The 19,571-nt window shown below is 27.5% G+C and overlaps 1 pseudogene; it reads left to right on the forward strand.

The window, feature by feature from the left end:
• The first annotated feature begins 15,830 nt into the window (after positions 1–15,830).
• Positions 15,831–19,266, forward strand: LOC123686623 (annotated as a pseudogene).
• The last annotated feature ends 305 nt before the right edge of the window (positions 19,267–19,571 follow it).

Consider the following 19,571-nt stretch of genomic DNA (forward strand, 5'->3'; position numbering starts at 1 on the left):
GTTTCGATTTTACAACTGCGAAACAATAATCTTTAATTATTTGGGCTTCATTTGTAAACATGAATAAAAATTGTTCTGCGCTACGTAAGAACGAATGCAACTCATTTTCTTTTCCTGAAAATCTAGGTAATAACATTCCAAATTTTTCTGGCAATGTTAAATCTATTCTTTCTTGAGCCATATTTTTATTTTCTTTACGCTCTTTTTTACCTTTAAAATGCTTTACTGACGTAATCTTGATTAATTATTAATGCAATAAAGTAAAATATAGTAATCGGTTTTTTTAAATGAGTAACCTAGGGAAAACTCTTATGTCGGTTTTTTAAAGAAACCTAGGAAAAACTATGATACAGTTTTACACACAAAACTATTAAAAAGGATGACTCTTTTTGTCCAGAATAAGTAAACTGGGAAGAAAGGATTGGAAAGGATTTTGCTCACCAAATTGTATTCTATGAAGTCGTCACGGGGCGCTACTCAGGTGATCAGGGCTTCTGGGTGGTTTTCTACTCTCTGTCCGGTTGTGCTGAACGGTTGAAACCGACGTCCTGGGAAGATCGATGTTGATTGAGTTGGATTCTTGGATCACTGCAGGAACTTCTTCTTCTGGCAGGAAAGAATGGCACAATCAATGTCACCAAATTTTCTTCTCTAATAGGAACGGCACAATCCCATCAACTCGTCGCCAATTATGTTTTTGTGGTGGAAAACCTCGTTTTTAAAAACAAAACGATTTATTTCGAATACAAAGCGAGACAATCTTTTCTTAATGGATACACAATCAATTCTTAAAGAATGACCAATCAATTCTTAATGAGTACACAGATTCAGTCCCCTTTATAGATTTTCTCATCTAAATTCCTAGGTGAATAACAATTCAATAACAAGTGAAACAAAGGGCTATTCATAAAGATGAAATGCTGAATCTGCAATTAGATACATTGTAATATGTAGTTCTTATGGGATTGAAGGAAAGGATCTATTTATTTAGTAAGGGTTCATATTATGTAATTTTATATATACTTTATTGTGTAAGTACACACGAATATTTCAATATTCACACAGATACATAGAGTACTTACATCGTTTTATCTAAGACTGTACATTGTACCGTACATTGTTTTGATTGAATATTGTGAAATTACACTTTTCCCCTTCTTGATTTCCACCAATCTGAAACGCTCGATTTTGAATTACAAATAATTACCTAGATGGAAAACTGTATGATATCATCTTTCATCAGTTTTTTCGAGTTTACCCGTTGTAAAACTCGACAGCTCTTGTCACCAAAATCAAAATACCTTTGATAAAAAGAATTTATGGTTTCATGAAATAGTCCTGTCGATTACTATTTCGGAATCTCATTTTTCCTGTGAAAAATTATGAAAAACACAAACCAAAATGATGTGTTTTTAACGAGAAGCATTCGTGAAAGATCCTTGTCTTGAACTCAGATTTTTGTTGCCACCAGCACTCATGTTTTTTGTTGAAATATTATTCAGCAATGCGTATTTTCGAAAAAATAAAATGCCGTTATATTATCACTTACCACAATATATTGATTAAAATAAATTGCCTTGGTATTTGATGAATTTTTCAAAAATAAATCATTTACTTTTAATATGTAGGTACAATACCACTTCGGATATTTTAAATTTGATCTTTTGAATTTTTTTTGGATGACGCACGGGTTTCGTCTGAAAAAATAAAATCTACTTATGTCTCTGTATGATGATATTGTCAAATCAACGATATTGTTATGATCATGCAGAGAAACAGTTTTTATTTTTTTAACGAAAACCGTGCATCGAATTGAAAAAAGTTAGATTATCAACTTTGGTGAAAAATGATTGGGAATATCAAGAATAATTTTTATTTGAGGAGAAATATGTGGTATACTATCAATGTCTACCGAAATAGGCAGGTCATTTGACCTGCCTATTTCCGGCCTATTTACCCACTGGTGGAAATAAAAAAAAAGGTGATAGATTAAAGAATGCCTCTTGATTCATAGTACATGAATGACAACTTTCATTGAAATATCGGAAGTGTTATTGGAGATATTAAAAATGAATGAATTATTTTCGAAAACTTTACCACCCTGAAAAGGTTAGGACATATGTTCATATGAAGTTTTTTTCATAAAATGGGCACCAAAATCACCCCCATGGATATTGACATTCAATTACACTCTGTATATAAGAAGCAGTGCTGGTTATTCATGAGTCTGTTTCTGAATTCGTTCATTTCGTGATAAATTGCCTGATTAGTATTCTTACGCAACGCAAATGAACCACAATTATTGGCATTAGAGCTTCAATATCAAGCAGTCGTGGATTATTATTATTATATGAGTGTGTATGTTGAAAACGAGTGCGTAGCACGAGTTATGTAAGCACACGAATATATCAATAATGATGCATTATCAAACATTTATATAGTACAACGATTAATCTACGACTGCCTATAATGAACAAAATATAACACAACATTGTACTGTTGTTGATATCATTTCCCTCGAAATCATAAGAATATGTTTATAACATTGATGACTACTTGACGTCAATCAAGTTGGTTTGCAAACAACGCCTTTTTAGAAAAATATTCAGCTGGTATTCAATGTGTTTGGTCCAAATGAGTTATTCAAAAAGACTTCCACATTATACAGGGTGTTTCATTGGAAAACGGAAATACTTCACAGGTGCATAGGTGGCACCAAGGCGGTTCTGGGGATACCCCATTTATTGGGTCTTACTGTCTTCGTAGTCGAGATACAGGGTGTTTTATGAATTTCACCCGTTTCTTTCTGAAGCCATATCGAACGAACCATCCGGTATATTTTCTTCATATTTGGCAAATATATTCCTGATTGAGAGCCCAAACGTATCATGCAATAACCGCCTCGAAAATCCAGGTCTGGGTTAACAAAAAATTATGAATCGTTTGAATCCTCGTAACAACACCCTGTAGATCGGAATTTTGAAAATCTGTTTCAATATTCGGAAACACCACTAAAAACTAAACTGAGAGGTGTACTTCAAATTTTAGCGCAGACAGTTTTACTGCAAAAATTTTCAACGTAAAAGTGAAGTTTTTAAACTTCGATACCTGAAAATGGTTTGAAATGACTTCTAACAATAAATCATGAAAAATATTGAATTCTTAATTATTTCAAGATTACTTTGTAATTCATGTCTACATTGGTTGTGTGTGTCACCTATGCACCTGTGAAATATTTCTGTTGCCCAATGAAACACCCTTTATAAAAAAAAGCAGTTACGGCTATTGGTAGAGTTTAAGTTCTTTAGAGTGAATTCTTTTTCGAAAAATATGTAACTAAATGAAGTTTGAGTTGTGTAGTGAATTCTACTACGTAACGCAAATGGATCAAATTATGTGGTCCACTAGCTCAAAAATGAGGAGGTCGTAAAACATAAAGTACATTTACTGCAATTCGATTAAACATAGCTATTTTCTTTTTAGTTCAAATTATGTGTCAAGACAGCGTTGAACACAAAAATTTTACAGACTTATATCGATACAGTGTTGGTTTAGAAAACTGATATGAATGCGTTAAAAATTATCTTCGTCTGGGCAAATTATACCTGTCAACGCTTGAAGTGCCCCCTGCATATCGGTCTCCTCTTCCAGATGACACCAGATGACGGGCCCTCGTGGTAGAATGAAGGAACGTCGATATTATGCATAACTCTAACTTTTGTTTCTTTTTCTAAAACGGTCATATACAGAGCGTTCATCAATTTTTCAGTATCGCTTGAAATAACAGAATAGCTCTTAGGAACCAATACATTTAACATTACTTCCGAACGAACCATCAAACGTTTTGTTTATTTTTTGTTCCGAAGATGCAGGATATTCTCCGGCAAATACGAAAATATTGAAAAGCAATATTTTTCAAGCCACAGGATGATAATTATGGTTTGATATTCTATTACGATTACATAACCTTCGAATTCTAATAAATGTTCAAGACGTAATTCAAACTTATTGTTAATAACCCTTTTTGGTATATGTGAAACAAACATATTTTTAAGATAATGTGAAAAAATATTTTTATCAATTAGTCGTGAAGACAAGGAAAATTTTTCATTCCGAGTGGAACATATTTAATCACCCAAACCAACGATGGTTTTAATATACAATGTGTCCCGAAACTATGATGCCAAAACAGAACATTTCTCTTGAAAAATCAAGAAGACTTCATTTTTTTCCCAAAAATCATTCGTTGCAGAGATTATAAAAAATTGAATGTGATTTTTATTCGTTAATTCCACATTTTACGAAATTGTTCAAAGAAGTTTGTTTTTTTTCAATTCGGCGTAATAGTTTCCGGACACTCTGTATGTACAGGATGAGCCAAATTCGATGCTCACTTAACGTATCTCGAGACTCATACGACTAGATGAAAAAATCTTCAAGGACTCCTGAGCTCTTCTTTCGAAATAATCCAAAATCAGAAAGCTGATCATAGATATCTTGCTCAGTTCTCAAGTTACAAGACATTCATGAAAAATTACTGTTTCAAATATTTCAATATATATATCTTCTATTCAAGATATTCAATACATTCTAAAATACTGTCTTCAGTAATTTTTATGTTTCATATGATATTGATAACACATTATGATGTGTTATCAGTATCATATGAAACATAAAAATTACTGATCAATTACCTACCGTTTAAAAAAATAAAGAGTAAAATTGATGTTTCTCAAATGGTACACCATATATTTTTCGACGCAGTTTTTTGTCCGCAGATTTGTCGAAAAGCATTCCGTTATCGCTTTTTAAAAAATGTTTTCTGTTTCAAAGATATTGATTTTTTGACTTCGTTGTTTTGATGGGACATATCGTATATAAATATTTTTCATTTATCTTGAGATTCAATTCATTTCCTGTTATTCCAGTAATTTTAATGGTTAATGTTTTAAGAATAACACAGCATAGAAATTAATAATCGTTTTAGAAATATAGACGGGAATTGGACTTATTTAAATGGGACACCCTACATAAGATTCGATTAAAATTATACAATGGACACAACATTTTGTGTAAAAATGTTTCATTTATTTCGAAATCTAATTCATCAGTTAGATCCCGAAAGAAATGAAACATATTTAAATCTATCCAATCAAAAAAAAATGTCTGTTATCCGTTTCCAACATGGGACACCGTTTTGATGGCACACCTCATATATACATATTTTTCATCAATTTCGAGATCAATTCATTTTGTATTCTTCGTATTATTGTAATTGAGTTATATATAGGGTGTTCCCACTTAATTAGAAATTAAATATCGATTCAGAGATATAGAGGAGTGTTGGTATTTTGAAAATTTGACTGGATTACAATTCTACGATGAACACAAAATGAGTTAAATGTGCAGATAAATGAGAAATATTTAGTGTTTGATTGTCTCAGTCTTTACTTGTCGGAAATTCATCTTGATGATTAAAAAGTAAAATAACTTATTTCCGCTTTATATAATATAAAGCGGAAATAAGTTATTTTACTTTTTAATCATCGAGAAATATTTATATATAGGGTAATAGGGACAAATTACTCAATCTTTGAAACAGATGACATTTTTGAGAAAATCGATAACGGTACACTTTTCGGCAATTCTGAGGTTGAAAAACTTTTCAACGCAGTTTCTTGTTTTTAAAATGGAACTCTACATATTTAGAGTATCCCATTTATGAAACACCAACTTTGCTTTATGTCTCTGACACGTTAATCAATTTCTATGATCTGTTAAAAGTATTCTTTAAACCATAAAAACTACTGAAAAAAATCGTTTAAGAATTTTTCGAATTCCGAAGGAATTCCTATTATATATTATGTCAACTTTCCACATCAAATTTCCTTGATATTAAATGAAATTTTGTGGTTTATTTCTCGTGTAAAATCTTTTTCGTAAAGGATCTATTCTAGAAAACACAAATGTGCGGTGCAATTTGATGGAAAATAAATTGGAATCATAAAAAACCTTTTTGTTAAACTCGCATATTAACTAGTGGAATCTGAGGTGGAATTTAATGTCAGCTTAGAGCTACGGGATTTAGAGTGGAATGGTGTGAGAAACACACAAGCAAAAGCATATTTCTTATTACTTCATTCTTAGTAGATTCCAATATAAGTCTCTTCAATCAGCAGATTCAATTTGAGACGTTTGGTGCAAAAATCGGTTTTAATTTTAAATTTTCGAAATTGAGTTGTAGGTGTAGTATTTTTTGATAGACAATAATTTTATTCGACTTATTATTCATATGTACTAAACAATTTTCTTTTCATTTATTATAGTTTATCCTGCTATTTCATGTTAAAGAATAATATTCGCATTGAAACTCAAATTGTTCATTCAATAAATAATTTGTTATAGATAATTGGATACCTTCCTCATGTTTGTTCCCACTGAAAAAATAACAAGCAGGTGCTACCTTTTAAATAACTAACAGTTATAAAATCGCAAAAATATGTAAGCGCTCTTGTATTATGGTAACAAAATAGCTTCGCCTCTTTTATATCACAATTTAAAAAACGGTACTCATCATCGAAGGCTCTGAACTTATCCATTTTCGTGAGAATAATCAACAAAAATTTTAAGATTTGATTCTTTCTGAAATTGGAATTCAAGCAATTCGAAGAAGATGTTCTAATTGAAAATGATGTTTTAGATAGGAGTATTGACCTCAAATTCATAGTTACTGGTTAGAAATGTTTTCATTTAGTAAAAAGAGTTAGCACCTATGTTTGCAATGAATTAAGTTTTATTATCATTAGTCTTCTAGCAAAAAATTCATTTTTCAAAAGAAAACGAGAGTTTTCGGGGAATACCCAATAAGAAGAAATCTTCTTCTCTTACATATTACTGATTGACAAATACAACAAAGCAATGGAAATTACATTCAACAATACCTAAGTTTTTCCAAAAAAAGCCATAGACGAATATTCGGTATATACGAGAAATTGTAGAAAATATTGAAGCTTGTCAATGATACCTACAATCCGCCTAGTATAATTCGAAATCATTTGGTACGTGTCCCAGATATGATATTTTGCATTCCACCCTACATTAATCTTCAGTAGGTACTTCTGTTTATTGTTGGATACAAAATCCGATTCAGTAGGCTGGTGTAACATATCAATTTTCATAGAAAATTTTTCTTTGGAAAATGTAACGAAACTTTTCCTCCAACAATTTTTTTTTTTAAATTATTCAGCGACATCACTTTCAGCCTGAAACTAATTGATCTGCGATCCGACATAATGATATCCGTTCTTAGAATTATAAATTGACAATAACAAAATTCCAAAGAAATATCTATTGACAGATTTTCAAAAAGATACTACAAAAGTTTCCATGAATTGATTTATGGTTTATAAAATCAATTCAACATATTGGCTCTTGAATTTGAGCTCTATCGATAAATATTTTATGATCAAAGCCTAGAACAACATTATGCAAAGGTACGAGTACTCAATATTTTTCTGTCTCGAGTACATCAAATTAGGAAAGGAAACGTACGTCTCGAATGATTTCATTTATAGCATTGGAGAAGAGATAATTTTTTCCTCATAAATATGAAGTACTTCGATGAATATCATTTATTCATTAGATAAAACTCGCTCTTATTCATTTTGTTCCATTTTACTTATGTATATTCGAACACCTAAATTGAAAAGTTGAAAATTTCCAACAAAGACCATCCTATACACTTATCGGAATAACAGTTCAAACTGCCCTAGCTAGACTTTCAAGCGTTGTCAGGAATTCGAGTATCAGGAAGAGAAATAAATGCATTCCCAAACCCTTCCCGTCATTCCACTTAGATAAATCACCACGAGTCATGACATGAATAATAGGTATGTATTTAATTCATCAAATTGATAAAGACTTTCGACTTTCCGAGATCCACACAGTGTTGCAATTCAAGGATCTCTCAAAGTACGCACGACACCTCTAGGACGATATACATTTTCGATGCCAGCGCCAATTTTCCCGAACTTCATTTGTACAATTTGCATGTAATTAGTGACCGCTATGAGCTCCATCTCAAACTTCGCCAGAATGATATATACTACCTCAGGATACCGAAAATGAACGAAATACGTTACGAGATCCGGCCATCGGATCTCATGATCTCGTAGCGTTGATAACTTGGCTGTATACGGATCTCGTATTCCTACACCAGACATATATATATATATATATATATATATATATATATATATATATATATATATATATATATATATATATATATATATATATATATATATATATATATATATATATATATATATATATATATATATATATATATTTTTTTTTTTTTTTTTTTTTTTTTTTTTTTTTTTTTTTTTTTTTTTTTTTTTTTTTTTTTCAATCCACCGATAGACGGGTCGGTTCGCTGGGAGCACCGGTCTACACTGCAGACAAGGTGTCCTCAGGAGCTGGTAAGGAACTTCCGGACTGCTCGGGTTGTGGCCAGTACAACCTCCCTCTGAGCTCGACTAATGAGGCTAGAATCCAACTTCAAACGTCTAGTATTCTCTATCATGTGCTGTTCGACCAAGCCATTCACTGATATAATCAGGGGGAGTATTGATGTTTTTTTCAGACCATATATTTCCTTCACTTCAAATGCGAGGTCATGATACTTAGTAAGCTTCTCACTGTAGGATCTTCCAATATTCTCATCTGCAGGCACTGCTACATCGATAATCTGTACACTCTTCTCGATCTTATTGAAGAGCACTAGATCTGGCCTATTATGCGGTATTGCCCTATCTGTTATTATCGTTGTGTCCCAGTAGAGTTTGTATTCTTCGTTCTCCAGCACGCTTCTGGGCTCATACTCATAAACACTTCGACTATCCAGTGACAATCCGGTTTCTCGAGCTATCTCCATGTGGTATATTTTTGCAACGGCGTTATGGCGCTCCATGTAATCCCTAGGGGCCAGAATTGGACACGATGATGTTATGTGCTGTATGGTTTCTAAGGATTTGGAGCACCTTCTGCATAAGTCGGTAAGTATGTCTTGACCAGTTATATGTTTGATATAGGCTCGAGTAGGCACCACCTGATCCTGTATAGCTACCAATCTTCCCTCGGTCTCCGGAAACAGATATCCAGCTGTCAGGTAAGTGAGAGATTCAGTTTTCAGGATATTATCTGAGTTCAAATTTCCAGGGTATCTTCCATGGAGTGCTTTTCCATGCCACTCCTCCGAGAGCTGCTCAATGGACGTTTCCTCTAGGTGGATTGAGGGTTTTGCTAGCCGTAGAGCCGTGGACTCATCAGCCTGGCACAATGCTCTGAAGAATGGTGAGTTTTTTGACTGAAAGTACTTTCTCATATCTAACACCATATTATTATGTGTCATAAGTAAATTTTGTAGTCCTCTACCTCCCTCGTGTCTCTTCAGGTACAGTCTATTCACTGACGAATGGGGGTGATGTACCCCGTATCTTGTCAACATCTTTCTAGTCTGTATATCCACCGCCCTGAGCTCCGCAGCGGTCCACCGAACAATCCCAAAAGAGTAGCTAATACAAGGCAGGGCCCACGTGTTAATCGACGTGAACAAGGCTTTAGAATTAAGTTTGGCTTTCAAGATGTTCCTCAGCCTACCGAAATACTTCTCCTTAAAGGAATTCTTCGCCTCGACAGTTTTTATATCTAGGGCTTGCTGAATTCCTAAGTATTTGTACGATTCCTCCGGTTTCAGGTATGGTATTCTAGAGTCATCCCATAGCTCGATATGTTCGCCATCCACAATTTTACCTCTTTTTACATTCACAATCGCGCATTTATCGAGGCCCATCTCCATTCCTATTGCTGTACTGAATGAAGAAACTATTTCCAGGAGTCTTCGCATTTGTTCTTCGTTGGCCGCGAACAGTTTCAGGTCATCCATGTAAAGCTGGTGGTTGAGTTTAATTTTTCTTATTTTGTCGACGAGATAACCATATGAACTGTTGTTGAGCAGCCTACTTAGAAGGTTCAAGGCCAGGCAAAACCACAGTGGGCTCAGCGTATCCCCCTGGAAGATGCCTCGCTTGATTTTTATTATCTTCGATCTTTTATTACCGTTTTTGCTTTTTATCAGTAACGTGGTCCTCCATGACTTCATCAGATATTCTAACAGACGAACAATAGGCTCTGATATTCCACTGAGTCTTAGTACCCTTATAAGCCAGGAGTGCGGCACCGAATCGAAAGCCTTCCTATAATCTATCCATGATATTGAGATGTTCCTCTGCTTACTCTTCACTTGCTTCGCGATTATCTGATCAACAATGAGGAGTTCCTTACAGCCTTACAGCCTTTATATATATATATATATATATATATATATATATATATATATATATATATATATATATATATATATATATATAAGAAAAATTTTATTTTATGATAGATTAATACTACTGAAAAGGAAAATTATATAAATTTATAAAAGAAACAATATTGTGTACCTTGTGTATCAGGGTTTATTAAAAATTTAATATTTATATATTTATCTCGAATTTAAAAGAGCTATATAGTTATAAATATTATTGTTTAATGAATATTTATAATAATTATATAGTAGTGAAACGTTATTCGTTTTTAAATATATCTAGTTTTTTAAGGAAAGAATTTAATTCATTATAAAAATTATAAAAATTTAATTTTTAATTTTTTGAATTTTTATTTTAATAGTTTTAGGGATAAGCTTAAAATTAAATTATTATAATTGAATATTATAAATTAATAATTTATAGAACTAGAAATTTTTACTATTTTAAGTTTGTTAAAATTTGTTATTTAATTAAAAATATTTATATATTAATTTAATTTTTTTATTGAAGTAAATTTAATGTAAAATTATATTGAAATAATGATAAAATTAGTATTAATTATTTTGTAAAAATATAAGTAATTACGAAAGGTATAATTAAGTAATTAGGCAAAAATATCTTTCACCTGTTTAATAAAAACATCTCTTTTTGATTATAATTTAAAGTAGGACCTGCCCACTGAATAAAATTTGAAGGGCCGCAGTATTTTGACTGTGCAAAGGTAGCATAATCATTAGTTTTTTAATTGAAAGCTTGTATGAATGGTTTGATGAGAAGATAACTTTCTAAATTTTATTATTTAAAAATTTTATTTTTAAGTTAAAAAGCTTAAATTTTTTTAAAAGACGAGAAGACCCTATAGAGTTTAATTTATAAAAGATTTTTGATTTAAAGAATTATAAAATTTAAAATTTTTATTAAATTTGATTGGGGTGATAAAAAAATTAGATTAACTTTTTTAACTTTAACCATTAATTTATGAAAAATTGATCCATTTTTATGATTAAAAGAATAAATTACCTTAGGGATAACAGCGTTATTTTTTTTTAGAGTTCAAATCGAAAGAAAAGATTGCGACCTCGATGTTGGATTAAAGTTAAATTTAGGTGTAGAAGCTTAAATATTTGGTCTGTTCGACCATTTAAACTTTACATGATCTGAGTTTAAACCGGTGTAAGCCAGGTTGGTTTTTATCTTTAATAATTTAATAAATTTTAGTACGAAAGGAACAAGTTTATGATTTAAAATTTTATAAATGAATAGAATTATTATTTTGGCAGATTAGTGCATTAGATTTAGAATCTTTATAAGTATTTTATACAAATAATAATTGATATAATTTCAATTTCGATAATTTTTATTTTAATAATTATTTGTATTTTAGTTAGAGTAGCTTTTTTAACTTTATTAGAACGGAAGTTATTAGGGTATATTCAAATTCGAAAAGGTCCTAATAAAGTAGGTTATTTAGGAATTTTACAACCTTTTAGTGATGCAATTAAATTATTTAGAAAAGAAATAATTTTTCCTTATATGGCGAATATTTTAATTTATATTATATCACCAGTTTTTAATTTAATTTTAGCATTAATATTATGAATTAGAATACCTTTTTATTGTTATTTATTTAAGTTTAATTTTTCTGTATTGTTTTTTTTTGTAATTTCTAGTTTTAGTGTGTATACAATTATATTATCGGGTTGATCTTCAAATTCGATTTATTCTTTATTAGGAAGGCTTCGTTCAGTTGCTCAAGTAATTTCTTATGAAGTAAGAATATTTTTAATTTTATTATCATTTTTAGTGTTAATTATATCTTTGAATTTAATAGATTTTATCTTTTATCAAAAATATGTTTGATTTGTGATATTTAATTTTCCTCTTAGAATAATATGATTTATCTCAAGATTAGCTGAAACTAATCGAACTCCTTTTGATTTTTCTGAGGGTGAATCAGAGTTAGTTTCAGGGTTTAATGTTGAATATAGAAGTTTTGGATTTGCTTTTATTTTTATGGCTGAATATTCCAATATTATTTTTATAAGAATATTAAGAAGGTTGATTTTTATAGGAGGAGATTTTTATTCTATTATATTTTTTTTTAAATTATTATTTTTTTCTTTTATATGAATTTGGGTTCGAGGGACTTTACCTCGTTATCGATATGATAAATTAATATATTTATCTTGAAAGGTTTTTTTGCCTGTTTCTTTGAATATACTTATACTAAATTTTAGATTAAGATTATTATTTATGGTATTACTTATATAGTTAATTAAATTTTGTATAAATCAATAGAAATTTGAATTCTTTCTTATATTTTCAAAATATATGCTTTTCAAGCTCATTGATTAATTAAATATTCATCAGTCTCAAATTTTATAAATAATTGAGTTTAATATAAAGTATACGAAATAGATTAAGGTAAAAATTTGTCCTATTAGAATGAAAGGATCTTCAACTGGTTTAGCTCCGATTCATGTTAAAATTATAACTGTAACGATAAAATTTCAAAATATAATTTTATTAATATAATAAAAGCTGTTTCTTTTCATTATTTTGAAATTAATAAAAGGTATAAAATAAAGAATTGCAATTGATATTACTAAAGCAATTACACCCCCAAGTTTATTGGGAATAGAACGAAGAATTGCATAAGCAAATAAAAAATATCATTCTGGTTGAATATGAGGAGGGGTGGAAAGAGGATTAGCTGGAATAAAATTATCAGGATCTCTTAATATATAAGGATATAGAATAATAATATTTAAAATAAAAAATATTATAATGAGAAAACCTAAAATATCTTTAAAGGAGAAATATGGATGAAAACTAATTTTATCTAAATTAGAATTAGATCCTGAAGGATAACTAGAGCCAGAGTTATGTAAAAATATTAAATGAATTATAATTAAAGCTGAAATAATAAAAGGTAAGATAAAATGAAATGAATAAAATCGGTTAAGTGTAGCATTGTCAACAGCAAAACCTCCTCATAGTCAAATAACGATAGAATTTCCTAGGTAAGGGATTGCAGAAACTAAATTAGTAATTACAGTTGCTCCTCAAAAAGATATTTGCCCTCAGGGAAGAACATAACCTTAAAAGGCTGTAGCTATAGATATAAACAAAATAGTAGTTCCTGTCATTCAAGTTTCTGTAAGTTTGTAAGAACCAAAATATAAGCCTCGCCTAATATGTAAGTATAAACATATAAAAAATAAAGAAATTAAATCTATTTTATGTGAAATTTCATTATTAATATTTTGATTTATTAAATATAGATTTATATTATTTATAAATATAGTAATTATAAATAAACTAATTATAATTAATAGAATTTATTTATTAAATTTGAATTTTTCATTAGAGGCAGTTCTTGTTATATAAATAAATAAAATTAGTAAACCACCAATTATAATTAATATTAAAATATATGAAAATCAAAAGTTTGATCTTATTAATCCTATAATAATACAAGTTATAATAGTATAAGTTAAAATAAGTAGTCCTAAAGATAGTGGGTGGGTAAGGAAAATTGCTAAAAAAGTTAAAAATGTTAAAATTAAGATTTCAGAGGGTAGTTTAATAAAAAATATTAATTTTGGAGATTAAAGATATATTTGTTTTCCTCTGATATTTTGAAAGATTAAATCTTAAAGCTGGTTTACAAGACCAGTATTTTTATTAAATTATTAAAATATGGAAATAATTTTTTTAAGTATGTTTATTTTTAGAATTTTAAATTTATTTATTAATCGAAAACATTTATTAATAACATTGCTTAGATTAGAATTAGTAATTTTAACTTTATTTATAATAATATATTTTTATTTATCTTATTTTAGTTATGAATTTTATTTTGTAGTAGTTTTTTTAACTATAAGTGTTTGTGAAAGAGTTTTGGGATTATCTTTATTAGTGTCAATAATTCGTTCTTATGGAAATGATTATTTTAATTCATTAAATATTTTATGATAATAGTAATAATATTAGTATTTATGATTCCTTTATGTTTTTTAAATAAATTTTGATTAATTAAGAATTATTTAATTTTAATAAGAATTTGATTCTTTTCAAAAATTTCTTTTTTATTTTTTAGTTCATTAAATTTTTTTATAGGTATAGATTTTTTATCATATTTTTTGTTATTATTAAGGTTTTGAATTTCTTTTTTAATATTTATAGCTAGAGAAAAACTTTTTAATTTAAAAGATTTTAGTGAGTTATTTAGTATTTTATTATTATTATTATTGCTTTTTTTATTATTAACTTTTACTTCTATAAATATATTTTTATTTTACATATTTTTTGAGGCTAGGTTAATTCCAATTTTGATTTTAATTTTAGGTTGAGGATATCAGCCTGAACGTATTCAAGCTGGTATATATATATTTTTTTATACAATTATAGCTTCTTTACCAATAATATTATTTATTTTTATTTATTATTCAAAGTTTAAAACATTAGATTTGACTTATATTTATGTAAATTTATTTAGTTTTATTTTATATTTTATAATAATGATAGTATTTTTAGTTAAAATACCGATATTTTTATTTCATTTATGATTGCCTAAAGCACATGTAGAAGCTTCAGTTGCTGGGTCTATAATATTAGCAGGAGTGATATTAAAGTTAGGAAGATACGGGCTTATTCGGTTTTTAATTATATTTATATATTTAGGAGTTAAGGTTAATTTTTTTTTAATTAATTTATCTTTAATAGGAGGGATTTTAGTTTCTTTAAGTTGTTTACGTCAAAGAGATATAAAATCTTTAATTGCTTATTCTTCAGTTGTTCATATAGGACTTTTATTGTCAGGTTTATTAACATTTAATTCTTGAGGAATTACTGGATCTTTAATGATAATATTAGCTCATGGTTGTTGCTCTTCAGGATTATTTGTTTTAGTAAATATAAATTATGAACGTATTGTTAGTCGAAGCATTTTTATTAATAAAGGTTTAATTAATATTGTACCTTTTTTATCTTTATGGTGATTTTTGTTAGTAATTAGAAATATAGCTGCACCTCCTTCTTTAAATTTGTTAAGAGAAATCTTGTTAATTAATAGTTTAATTAATTATTCTCATATTTGTATATTTATATTAATAATTATAACTTTTTTGAGAGCTTATATAGTTTGTATTTATATTCTTTTAGTCAACATGGAAAATTTTACAGAAGATTATATTTTTTTGAATTAATTTCTTATCGAGAATTAATTTTATTATTAATGCATTGGGTTCCTTTAAATTTAATTTTATCAAAAAGAGATTTATTTTTCTTATACTTGAATAGTTTATATAAAATATTGATTTGTGGAGTCAATGAAGTTACTTTAACTTTAAGTAATATCTTTTTGTGTAATTTTTTCTAGATTAATACTTAAATTTTTTTTTTTTTTTTAGTTTTAGATTATTTTTACTTAATACAGGAAAGGTTTATTTTATTGAGTGAAGAATTTTTAGTTTAAATTCAATAGAAGTAGAAATATCAATTCTTTTAGATTGAATATCCTCATTATTTGTTTCTTTTGTTTTATTTATTTCTACAATAGTAATTTTTTATAGAAAATCTTATATATCTAAGGATTTATCTATTAATCGTTTTATCATATTAGTTTTTATATTTGTTCTTTCTATATTATTAATAATTTTAAGTCCAAATTTAATTTCAATTTTATTGGGTTGAGATGGGTTAGGATTAGTTTCTTATTGTTTAGTGATTTATTATCAAAATGTAAAATCTTATTCAGCTGGTATATTAACAGCTTTATCTAATCGAGTAGGAGACGCGATATTAATAATTTCTATTGCTTGGATAATAAATTTTGGAAGATGGAATTTTATATTATATATTGATTATTATTATAGAGATAAAAGAATAATAATTGTAGGTTTGTTAATTATTATTGCTGCTTTAACTAAAAGTGCACAAATTCCTTTTTAAGCTTGATTACCAGCAGCTCCTACTCCTGTTTCAGCATTAGTACATTCTTCAACTTTAGTAACAGCAGGGGTTTATTTATTAATTCGATTTCATTTATTATTGGAAAATTATTCTTTTGTGTTAATATTCATTGGATTGATAACAATATTAATTTCAGGTTTAGCGGCTAATTTTGAATATGATTTAAAAAAAATTATTGCTTTATCAACTTTAAGTCAGTTAGGTTTAATAGTTACTATTTTAAGATTAGGTTTATATGAATTAGCTTTTTTTCATTTATTAATTCATGCTTTATTTAAAGCTTTATTATTTATATGTGCAGGTAATTTTATTCATTTAATAGGCGGTTTAGTTTATAAAACTCCTATAACTGTAATATATTTTAATGTAAGAAATCAATCATTATGTGGGATTCCTTTTTTTTCTGGATTTTACTCAAAAGATTTAATTATAGAGGTTTATTCTATGTTAAGATTAAATAGTTTAATTTATTTAATTATATTAATTTCTTTAACATTAACAGTTTCTTATACAGTGCGTTTATTAAATTATTTAATATTTACAGATTATTGTGGGTTTAGAATAAATAGAACTGAAGAATTAAGAGATGAAATAGTTTATAGAATAGGATTTATATTTATTATTGTATTATTTTCAGGAACGGTTCTTATATGATTTATATTTAAGGATATTAATTTAGTTGTATTACCTTTTTTTATGAAAATTTTAATTTTAATTATAGTAATAATTGGGGTAAATATAGGTTTTGAGATTTCTTTATTAAAATTAAATTATAATTTAATTTTTTCTAATTTAATAAAAATTTTAATTTTTTTAGTATTAATATGGAATTTGCCTTATATTTCAACTTTTGGAATAAATTATTTTTTTATTAATTCAGGAATACTGAATTATAAATTTCTAGATCAAGGTTGATCAGAGTTCTTAGGAAGCCAGGGTTTATTTAAATTTTTTTAAAAAATTTCTGTTTTATTTCAGTATATTTTTAAAAATAGTTCAAAGATTTATATAATAATATTTTTAATTTGGATTATTTTGTTATTGATTTATATATTCTACTTAAATAGCTTAATAGAGCGCAATATTGAAGATATTGAGGTAAATTAAAATATTTTTTAAGTATTTATAAGAATTAATCTTTTTTTATAATGAAAATATAATGTTTTAGATAAACTATATAAATAGAAATATAAACAAATTGCTATATATTAAGTTAGAAGCTTAAATTTTTATATTTCTTTAATTGGAGAGTTTCTCATTGGAATCATTAACAGTGACTTACCTCTAGTTTGGTTTCAATTAAATAAGGAATTTAAATTCAAATTTTTAGGTCGAAACTAAATGCAATATTTTGCTCCTTATTTAAGATAAACTGAAAAACAGTATTTTTTAAATGCAAATTAAATGTTAATTTAACTATTATCCTATAAAGATCAGTTTAAGGCTCCTTGTTTTCATTCATGGTATAAACCTAAAATTAAGATTGCCATGAATATAAAAAATATAATGCTAATAATTATAATATTAGAATATTTTATTCTATAAATGAAAGGGATAATAAGGGTAATTTCTACATCAAAAATTAAAAAGATTAAAGCGATTAAAAAAAAGTGAATTGAGAATGGTAGGCGTGCAGAATTTTTAGGGTCAAATCCGCATTCAAAGGGAGAACTTTTTTCTCGATCTTTAAATGTTTTTATTGAAATATAATTTGCAATAATTATTAAAATTATTATAATTCTAAAAATTATCAAAATTAAAGATGAAATTAAGAATATTAACTATACTTTTAAAAGATTTTTTGATTGGAAATCAAATGTAATATTTATACTATATAGATATCTACCTCATCAATAAATAGATATATATAGGAATAGTCATACTACGTCTACAAAATGTCAATATCATGCTGCTGCTTCGAATCCAAAATGGTGATTGTTTCTAAAATGATTAAAGTTTAATCGAGTTAAACATACTAAAAGAAAAATAGAACCAATAATTACATGTAAACCATGGAATCCTGTAGCTATAAAGAATGTTCTTCCATAAACTGAATCGGCTATAGAAAATGGGGCTTCTAAATATTCAATTCCTTGTAGTAAAGAAAAATATATTCCTAGTAAAACAGTAATAATTAATCTTTGAAATGTTTGATTAAAATTATTTTCTATTAATCTATGGTGGGCTCAAGTTACACTTAGGCCTGATCTTAATAGAATAATAGTGTTTAATAATGGGATTTCATTAGGATTAAAGGTATTAATTCCTTTTGGAGGTCAAGTTATTCCTAATTCGATAGAAGGAGATAATCTTATATGATAAAATCTTCAAAAAAAACTAATAAAGAAAAAAATCTCTGAGGTAATAAATAAAATTATTCCTCATCGTAAACCAAAAGATACTAAAAGAGTGTGGTTTCCTTGAAAGGTTTTTTCTCGAATTACATCTCGTCATCATTGAAATATAATTAGTAAAAGAATTAAATTTCTTAATATAAATAAATTTGAGTTAAAAAGATGGAATCATTTAATTATTCCTATTATAGAAGTTATAGCTCTGAAAGCGCCTAAAATTGGTCAAGGACTATAATCTACTAAATGAAATGAGTGATTTTTTATCATAATTATTTTCTCTAGAATAAAGAGTTCTAAGGATAGCAAAAACATAAGATTGAATTAAAGCTACTGCTGATTCTGATAAAATTAGTATAAATTGAATTATAATAATTAATAAAATAAGCAAATTTACTATAGGACCAGTATTTCCTAAAAGAGTTAATAAAAGGTGTCCTGCAATTATATTAGCTGATAAACGAATAGCGAGAGTTCCAGGACAAATAATATTTCTAATTGTTTCAATACATACTATAAAAGGTATTAAAATAGTAGGAGTTCCTTGGGGCATTAGATGAGCAAATGAGTGATAAGTGTGGCTAATTCAACTATTTAATATAAATCTTAACCATAAAGGTAAAGCTAGGGATAGAGTAAAAATTATATGACTTGAGGCTGTAAAAATGTAAGGAAATAACCCTATTAAGTTATTAATTATAATGAAGTAAAACAATAGAATAAATATTAAAGTGTTATTTTTTTTTGTAATGATTTTGAATTCTTTATGTAGAGTAATTAATATATTTTGAATTAAAAAGTTAAATCGATTAGAAATTAGTCAGAATATAGAAGGAATGAATAAAAAACTAATAATTATTCTTAG

This window comes from Harmonia axyridis, chromosome X (assembly GCF_914767665.1).
Source record: "Harmonia axyridis chromosome X, icHarAxyr1.1, whole genome shotgun sequence".
Taxonomy (NCBI): domain Eukaryota; kingdom Metazoa; phylum Arthropoda; class Insecta; order Coleoptera; family Coccinellidae; genus Harmonia; species Harmonia axyridis.